Here is a 7,597-nt window from a genome sequence, read left to right as displayed (position 1 = left end):
CTCATGTGAGGGTCATTCCTTCTAAGTGTGTCCTGCAGGTTTGAGGCTGACTGCTTTAGGCTTTTCAGACTTATAAGACCCTTGCTGCTTCCATCCAGGGGTTGTTTCTTACTGAGGAAACAGCAGCAGGTGAAGCCATATTGTGTCTTCCTCCTTCCTTGGTCTGGGTCTGCCAGAACCTGTCTAAGTTGCTTGACTGCTTATAGCACTAGGATGAGATAGGATACATTTTTGGTGAGATGGAGGTCCATCAGATTTTACTCTTTACACTATTAACCTCCTAAAATCCTCCAGGCAAATCCTATCATTTTCCTTATCTCTAAACCCTTTAGAACCCCCAACACTATCATGTGAACTACAGATAGAAGTCAAGACCCTGAGCATTGCCTCTTGCTCTTCCTTCTAAACTCTTCTGACCCTGGCAATGATGTACTGACTAGAAGTTAAGAACCCTTGGGTCTTGCCAGCTGCTCTGCTGCCATGTCCCTAGGATTCCCAAGCCTTCCCATCTGCTTTGAAGTGGAACTTTGTGTGTGTGTGTGTGTGTGTGTGTGTGTGTGTGTGTGTGTGTGTGTGTCTTCCAATTCATGCAAACCCATTTTGAACAAGGAATATCTCTCTTTTTTCTTTTTTGGGTCCACAATACTCAGCACAGTACTTGGCAAGTAGTGAGTACTTCACAATTGCATTTTCATTCAGTTAGTCATCCAATCAGATGTGGTGGAGAGATTCAATTGCACCAATTTACCATGGTCCATCTATGGAGCTGGGGGAACTACTATTGCTATTTCCTCAGAAGAGACAACCCACAAATGGAAACCACTCAAGTTTGCTGTAACAGAAGAGCATAGGAGTCCTCCAAACTACATGATACAGTTGAAAAAAAAAAGTTCTTGATGCTAGTGGGATCATCCTTGGGTAAATCCGCTTGGCCCCAGAAGGCAGAAATAGCGATGGCTAAAAGTTGCAGGAAAATGTTGAAACCTGCTTTACAGGAAATTCTTCCCAAAGAAGTTGACAGGTATTGGATTTTAATTTGGTAGAGATCTGCAAAGAAAGGCTGTATGGAATGACTGGTCAGGGATTTTGTAGAGGGAATTTCTGTGCAGATACAGATTGAACATGATTGCTTTTGAGGTCCCATCAAACTGAGATTCTATGATTTTTCTTATATCCGTTTTTTCCCCATATAAATGTGTTCTTAGGAACTTTAAATAATTTATTCTGCATCACCAAGCTTCCCTCTTTAAGGAATGTTGCTTCTAGCTGTAGGGGTAAGGGCAATGGGAAGGACTGCTCAAGGCACTGTATATAGTCAGCATTGAGAAGATGAAAGATGCCACAGTCGTTCCTCCTCTTGAATGATGAAAGATAAATAATATTATTCCTTTTATTTTTAAATCTATCCATTTAAAAATATCACTGTCATTTCCCACTTCTTCTGGGCTCACAATCCCCTCCCTTATAGCAAATAAACATGTTCAACCAAAACAAATTTATACATTGGCCATGTCTGAAGTTGGTAAGCTTCATCTCACACTTGTAGTCCACTACTTCCTCTACTTGGAGGTGTGTTTCTCTCTTCATTGATTGATAAATGTGGCAGTTATATCCACTTTGCTGCATATGGATTCAGGAAACCTGAGTTCAAATCTGGTCTCAGATACTTCTTAACTTTATGAGCCTGGGCATAAGTTCCTCAGTTCATTCTTCATCAGTAAAATAGGATAACAATAGCACCAACCCCCCAATATTATCGTAGGAATCAAATGCGACAATATTTGTGAAGCATTTGCAAACCTTAAAGGTCTCTATAAATGCTGGCTATTATGATGATGGGTTTCTGAAATTCTTCATTGAGATTTTCCTTCACATTCCTGTTTCCATCACATAAACTGTTCTGGTTCTACTTTCTTAGCTTTGTATCAATTCACACAAGCATTCCCAAGTTGCTCTGAATCCTCAATATTCATCATTTGTTCAGGTGCGATAATATCAAATTCTAGTGAAGTTTCTAAGTTTAACCTTTCACTGGGGGAACCTATAGAGATGGGAAAGGTATGAATGAGAAAGGGCAGAACAAAGAAAGTAATTGTAGTTGTGTCTTTATTATTACAGTAGGACAGGATCTTCACTAGTTGATTGTACATGGATGAGTAGGAACTAGCAATTTAAAGAAAGATGCCAATGAGAATCCTTTTCTAAGATCTCTTGATAAAGGAAACATTAAATTCTGGATTTGTTTGATTTATAAACATATTTTTTTGCATGTTGATTTTTCTTAAACCATTTTAGGCTTTGTGACTTGTATTAAATATTTTGTTGCCCCATTGGTGAGCTATTGGCAAAATTAAGGGAATCTGGGGGAGAGGATAGGAAATGAGGGTACTTACATGTTTTATTTCATCTCATTTCTGTAATTTACCTTTGGGTAAGCCACTCGACTGCTCTGGCTTCATTAAACTTATATATAAAAGGAGCAGATCTATATACCCTATCATGCCCTTTCAAGCTCCAAAGCTATGATTGTCTCATACATTCAATACAATAGCCACCTGGGAACTGGCAGTTCTGGACAACTGTTAGATTTTGCATAAAAGTTCCACTCTACCTTCAGTTGTGTCCAACTCTTTGTGACCCCATTTGGGGGTTTCTTGGCAAAGATATTGGAGTGGTTTGCCATTTCCTTCTCTAACTCATTTTATAGATGAAAAAAATGGGCAAACATGGTTAATTGACTTACCTACAGTTACACAGCTAGTAAACGCCTGAGGCCAGATTTGAACTCAGGAAGATGAGTCTTCCTTATTCCGGGCCTGGCACTCTATTCACTATGGCACCCAGCTGCCCTAAGTGCCTTAGATTCTTAAAATCTCAAGTGGGCACAACAGCAGAAGATTCATAAATTACTTGGAGCTCTTGAGCTAAAAAAATATGTACAAGGACCAGATAAAACAAACCATATTCTCTTTTCTAGCGACAGATTTGTCACAATTGCCAAGTAGAAGTTATTTTCCAGTAAGATTTAGGTTTTCAGGAAACAGAGAGAGAAGGAAGAAAGTAGGAAAGTAATTTTTTGATGAAATTTTAAGGAGGAGATAGAGTAGTAAGTTTAGAAATCAAATAGCAGACTGACTTTTGCTTTTTATCTCTGAAAAACAAGAGACAGATGGTTCTGAACATAGACCAGCATTGGCTTTTTTCCCCTAAAAAAGTGGTCAGCAAAACCTCTCACCTTAGGACACCTTGAATTCTTCCCACTTAGAGGGATAGCTACAGTGTAAAGTTTCTCCTTCCTCTGTTAAAATATTTATGACTTTCTACTACTGGGTGGCATGCATGGGAGCCAGTATCATCTTTGTGCAGCAAAACTTCTAACCCCTAATTAACCACAGAGAATTTCTAAAAGCAGCTTTCAGAGTTTCTTTTTTTTTAACTTCACCTGGCTTCTTGGGGAGGTGGTATGTGTGTGTTAGGGTGAACTATGAATAAACGAGACATTTCATCATCTTTCTGCTTCTCTGGAGGAAGGGAAGAACAAGAAGCAATCTTTCTTCAGAAGCACTGTTTATATGTCCAATCATTTAGTCAATCAATCCTTAAAATCCTTTTAAGTGCTGATTTCTGGGTAGGGATACTGAGTAAACAAAAATCCCTTTTCTTGGGGACTGCAGTCATTGATACATGCAGTGTAATAGAATATATGATGAGATAAACTCCAAATAAGAGATAGAATGCTATAGTGGATGGTAGTCAAAAACAGCTGGGTTCAAATTGTGTCACTAACACTTAGATGCTTGACTCAGGGCAAATCAGTTAACCTCACTGTGATTTAGGCAACTCCATGGAATTTTCCCAAGTTATAGACAGATTTTGAACTTGGCGGAGGGAATTCCAACATGGGAAATTCCAGAAATTGGTGCAATCACAGATTCTTCTTAGTCCCTGAACAATTAAATTGAAGTGAATGGAAATATTTAATATCCTTTGTAATCAAACTGGTAAATACAGGTATGATGGTGTGGAAGGATAATGATGATTGTATATCATCTCTCTAAACATGGAGGACCAGAAGAGATAGAAGGGAGGAAACTTGGCTGATTTTGGCAAAGAGAACATTATAGGAACAGAATAGAGATGGGAGAAGAACTAGAAATGGGAATGGAATGGTTGGAATTATTCTTGTTTGAGAATTGGTAACAAGAAGGAGGACAGCTAGGTGGTGGCAGTGGCCAGAGTGCCAGGTTTTGAATCAGAAAGACATTGTCTGGAGTTCAAATCTGGCTTTAGACACTTCTGGTCTGTGTGACCCTGGACAAGTCTCTTAACTCTGTTTGCTTCAGTTCATCTTCTGTAAAATGGGCTGGAGAAGGAAATGGCAAACAACTCTAGTATCTTTGCCATTTTTTCTTTTTATTAAACCCCAAGTAGAGTTATAAAGAATTGGACACAGCAGAAAAAATGGCTAAACAACAATAAAGGAAGAGAAGGAAAGCAAAGGGAGGAAAGCCTAGTCAAAAGGTTTTGAAGCTTATTTCTGAGCATTTTGGTAAAATCAGAGTATACATGGTATTATCAGCCTGAGTCTGTAAGTTCCCAACCGACCCTTGCCTTTTGAAACAAGAAACTGAAAATCCTTCCGTATGCCCTCTCTCTTCCATCTGTCCAGATATTATATGGTATTATCTGCAAAAGGTGAAAAAGTCTGTGTTCCAATGAAAGGAGCAGAATGGTGTTTGAGGAGAGAAGGAACTGTTGGCTTGGAAGAAATGAAGTGTGTGTGTGTGTGTGTATGTGTAAATCTAGGGAAGAGGGGGAAAATAATAGAAAAGAACTCGTTAAAACTCTCCTCCCTCCCACCTTTCCATTATCCAATAAAATTGTTCCAGGATGAATGCAATGGGTGGGGGCAAATTTAGGATTAAGAGTGTTCTCCTTCCAATAGACCCATGCAAATGACACCCTTGAGCAGGTGGCTTGGTGTTTGCAGATGGTACATATAGACTGCACATCTGGCAATCATTATTCAGTGGACAGGATGTGTTATTACACAGCCCTAATGAAATTTGGGACTGCTGCAGTTTTATAAACCATCCAAAACATGCAAAGAAAGCAAAACTCCTGGCATTTTGTTGGCAGTGAAGGAATGCGTGGAAGAAATAGAAAAATTTCTATCAATGTGATGTATTAGGTTATTTTCATCTACAGAAGTACTGTCAGTTGGAAAGTTAGACAAGATAGCTCTTGATTAAATGAAGATTGCATCTGACTATTGAATAAATTTGGTGACATGCCAGAAGAAAAGTCCAGGAGCACTTTCATTAGTCTACGCTCTATAATATTTTATCTTGGATTATTAACATTTTTCTCTTCTCTTGGCAAGTATGTCACAGTTAAGTTTCTGGATCTTTTCCTTGACGCAATAATACATAGCTGGTGACTTGAAGTTCAAGTGATGGGAGCAAGCCAGATTGGTTTACTCCTTTTTTACAGTCTAGCTGCTATTTTCATCTGAGTGTGCTTTGAAGCCCCTCTGTATTCAGTAATTCCATTTTCTGATTAAAATGGTGATCATGAAATAGACCCTATTAATTTTATTACATAATCTACTTTCTGGCATTGGGCACCATTGGCAAAATTTCCTTTCTCTTTCATGTGTTAGCTTACTGCTCACCTCTTTTATTTAGGGTCAGGAAACAATTGCTCCTTCTATTCAGTTTGATAAATCCCGTGAAACCATACTATAACATTCAGACCACAAAACCATGTAGGAATGCTACTGCTAAAATATTATTCCTGGCTAAAGCACTGGGGCATTTTAAATTTTTTATATTCTCTGTATAAGCATTAATTTGTAGGTGATCATTTTGTCAGTTTCATGATAAATTACTGGTTTCTCTGTTCCAATACAATTCCATGAGTATTTATTAAGCACCTACTATGTACATGATGCTGGGCATACAGACAAAAATAAAAATTGATTAACCTCAAGGACCTAGAGAATTGTTATATATATGGGTAGTGGATTCATCAGGATTCTCCCAGTGGGTATATAAGCTCTGTTCAGTCTTTACCCTGAGCCCCAATTTGATCAAGAGCATTCTGTGGCACACTTGTTATGGAGGACACTGAAGTCAACTGTGGTAAAAATATCATTATTCCTCCTCTTTTTTCCCCCTTTTACAGTGTTTGCTTCTTTGGTTTATTTTTCACCTCTTCTCTTTCTTTTTTCTCTTAATATTCTTTCTACTCTCATCCTCTTCTTACTGCTTACACTAAATCTCTCTCAATTGCCCTCTCTCTTTTTCCTTGTTATTAATTGGGGCATGGTAGAAGTGCTTCTCTGTTCTAAATGGTAACATTAGTGAAAATGATAGGACTTGAAAATTATTTCCTATGAGATTTGGAACTTTTAATAAAAGTCTCCCAAATTATTGGCTTTTGGGAAACAACATTTGGTTGACAGAGAAGATAACTGTGATTTGGGGCTGATTATTTAGGAGTTAATAAACATTAGATCATAGAAATAATGGAGACAACCATGACCCATTTTACTGATATAATAATGTCTTTAGCTTAGAAGGTAAGGAGAATCAGGATTAATTAAAGAGTTTCCTTTTATTATAGATGACGATATATAGAGACTGTATATGATTATCTCTTAGTTGCAAAATCAAATGGCTTTTTCTCAGTCCTCATTCTCCATTACCTCTGTGCAACTTTTGATACTGTTGACTATTTTTTCCTCCTTGATAATCTCTTCTCTCTTAGATTTCAAATGCCATTCTCTCTTGGTTTTCTTCCTACATATCTCATTACTTCTCCTTCTCCTTTGTTTTATTTTCCTCCAGGTCATACCCTTTAACTGTGGGTGTCCCTTGGGTTTCTATCCTGGGCCCTCTTCTCCCTCTCTAATACTTTGCTTGGTGATTTCATCAGCTCCTATGGGCTTAATTACTATTTCTATGCTGACAATTCTCAAATTTACCTTTCTGTCCCATTTACTTTACTGAACTCTAATCTTGTACCTCCAACTGCCTTTTAGACACTGTGAACTGGATTTCCAGTAGGCACCTTAAACTCAATACTGATATCCCTTCCATATTGTAACTTTCTCCATCATGGTTTGGATATATTATGGCTCAGCATAAGAAATTAAATGGGAATTTTTTTGGAGTTTTGTGGAAGCCATAGATACACATAAAAGCCAATGGGTGACACAGAAAATATTTAGGAATTCAGACATGCACAAAATATATGTAAAGTATTATACAATATCAACATATTTTATCCTTTAATACCATGAATATAGTTTCTTTTTAAAAGTTAAAATAAATAAAAAGTTAAGATTTGCAAAAAGAACATAAAAGCCAGCAGATGACACACAAAGGCTAGAAATGTAAGATACCTTAAAAATTTAGTAAAGTCATAAATACATATAAGTACTGTTAGCACTTCATAAAAGAAAAAGAAAAAATTCCAACTTCTCTGGTACAAAAGGAGGGTCAAAATTTTTTTTACATGGATTTTCCAGATCTTGGGGGAACCATACTCCTAACTCACAAGATATGGAAGGGATACCTACATATCTAAAATA

The sequence above is a fragment of the Gracilinanus agilis genome, chromosome 2, assembly GCF_016433145.1.
Source record: "Gracilinanus agilis isolate LMUSP501 chromosome 2, AgileGrace, whole genome shotgun sequence".
NCBI classification, from domain to species: Eukaryota; Metazoa; Chordata; class Mammalia; order Didelphimorphia; family Didelphidae; genus Gracilinanus; species Gracilinanus agilis.
This window is presented reverse-complemented; position numbering follows the sequence as displayed.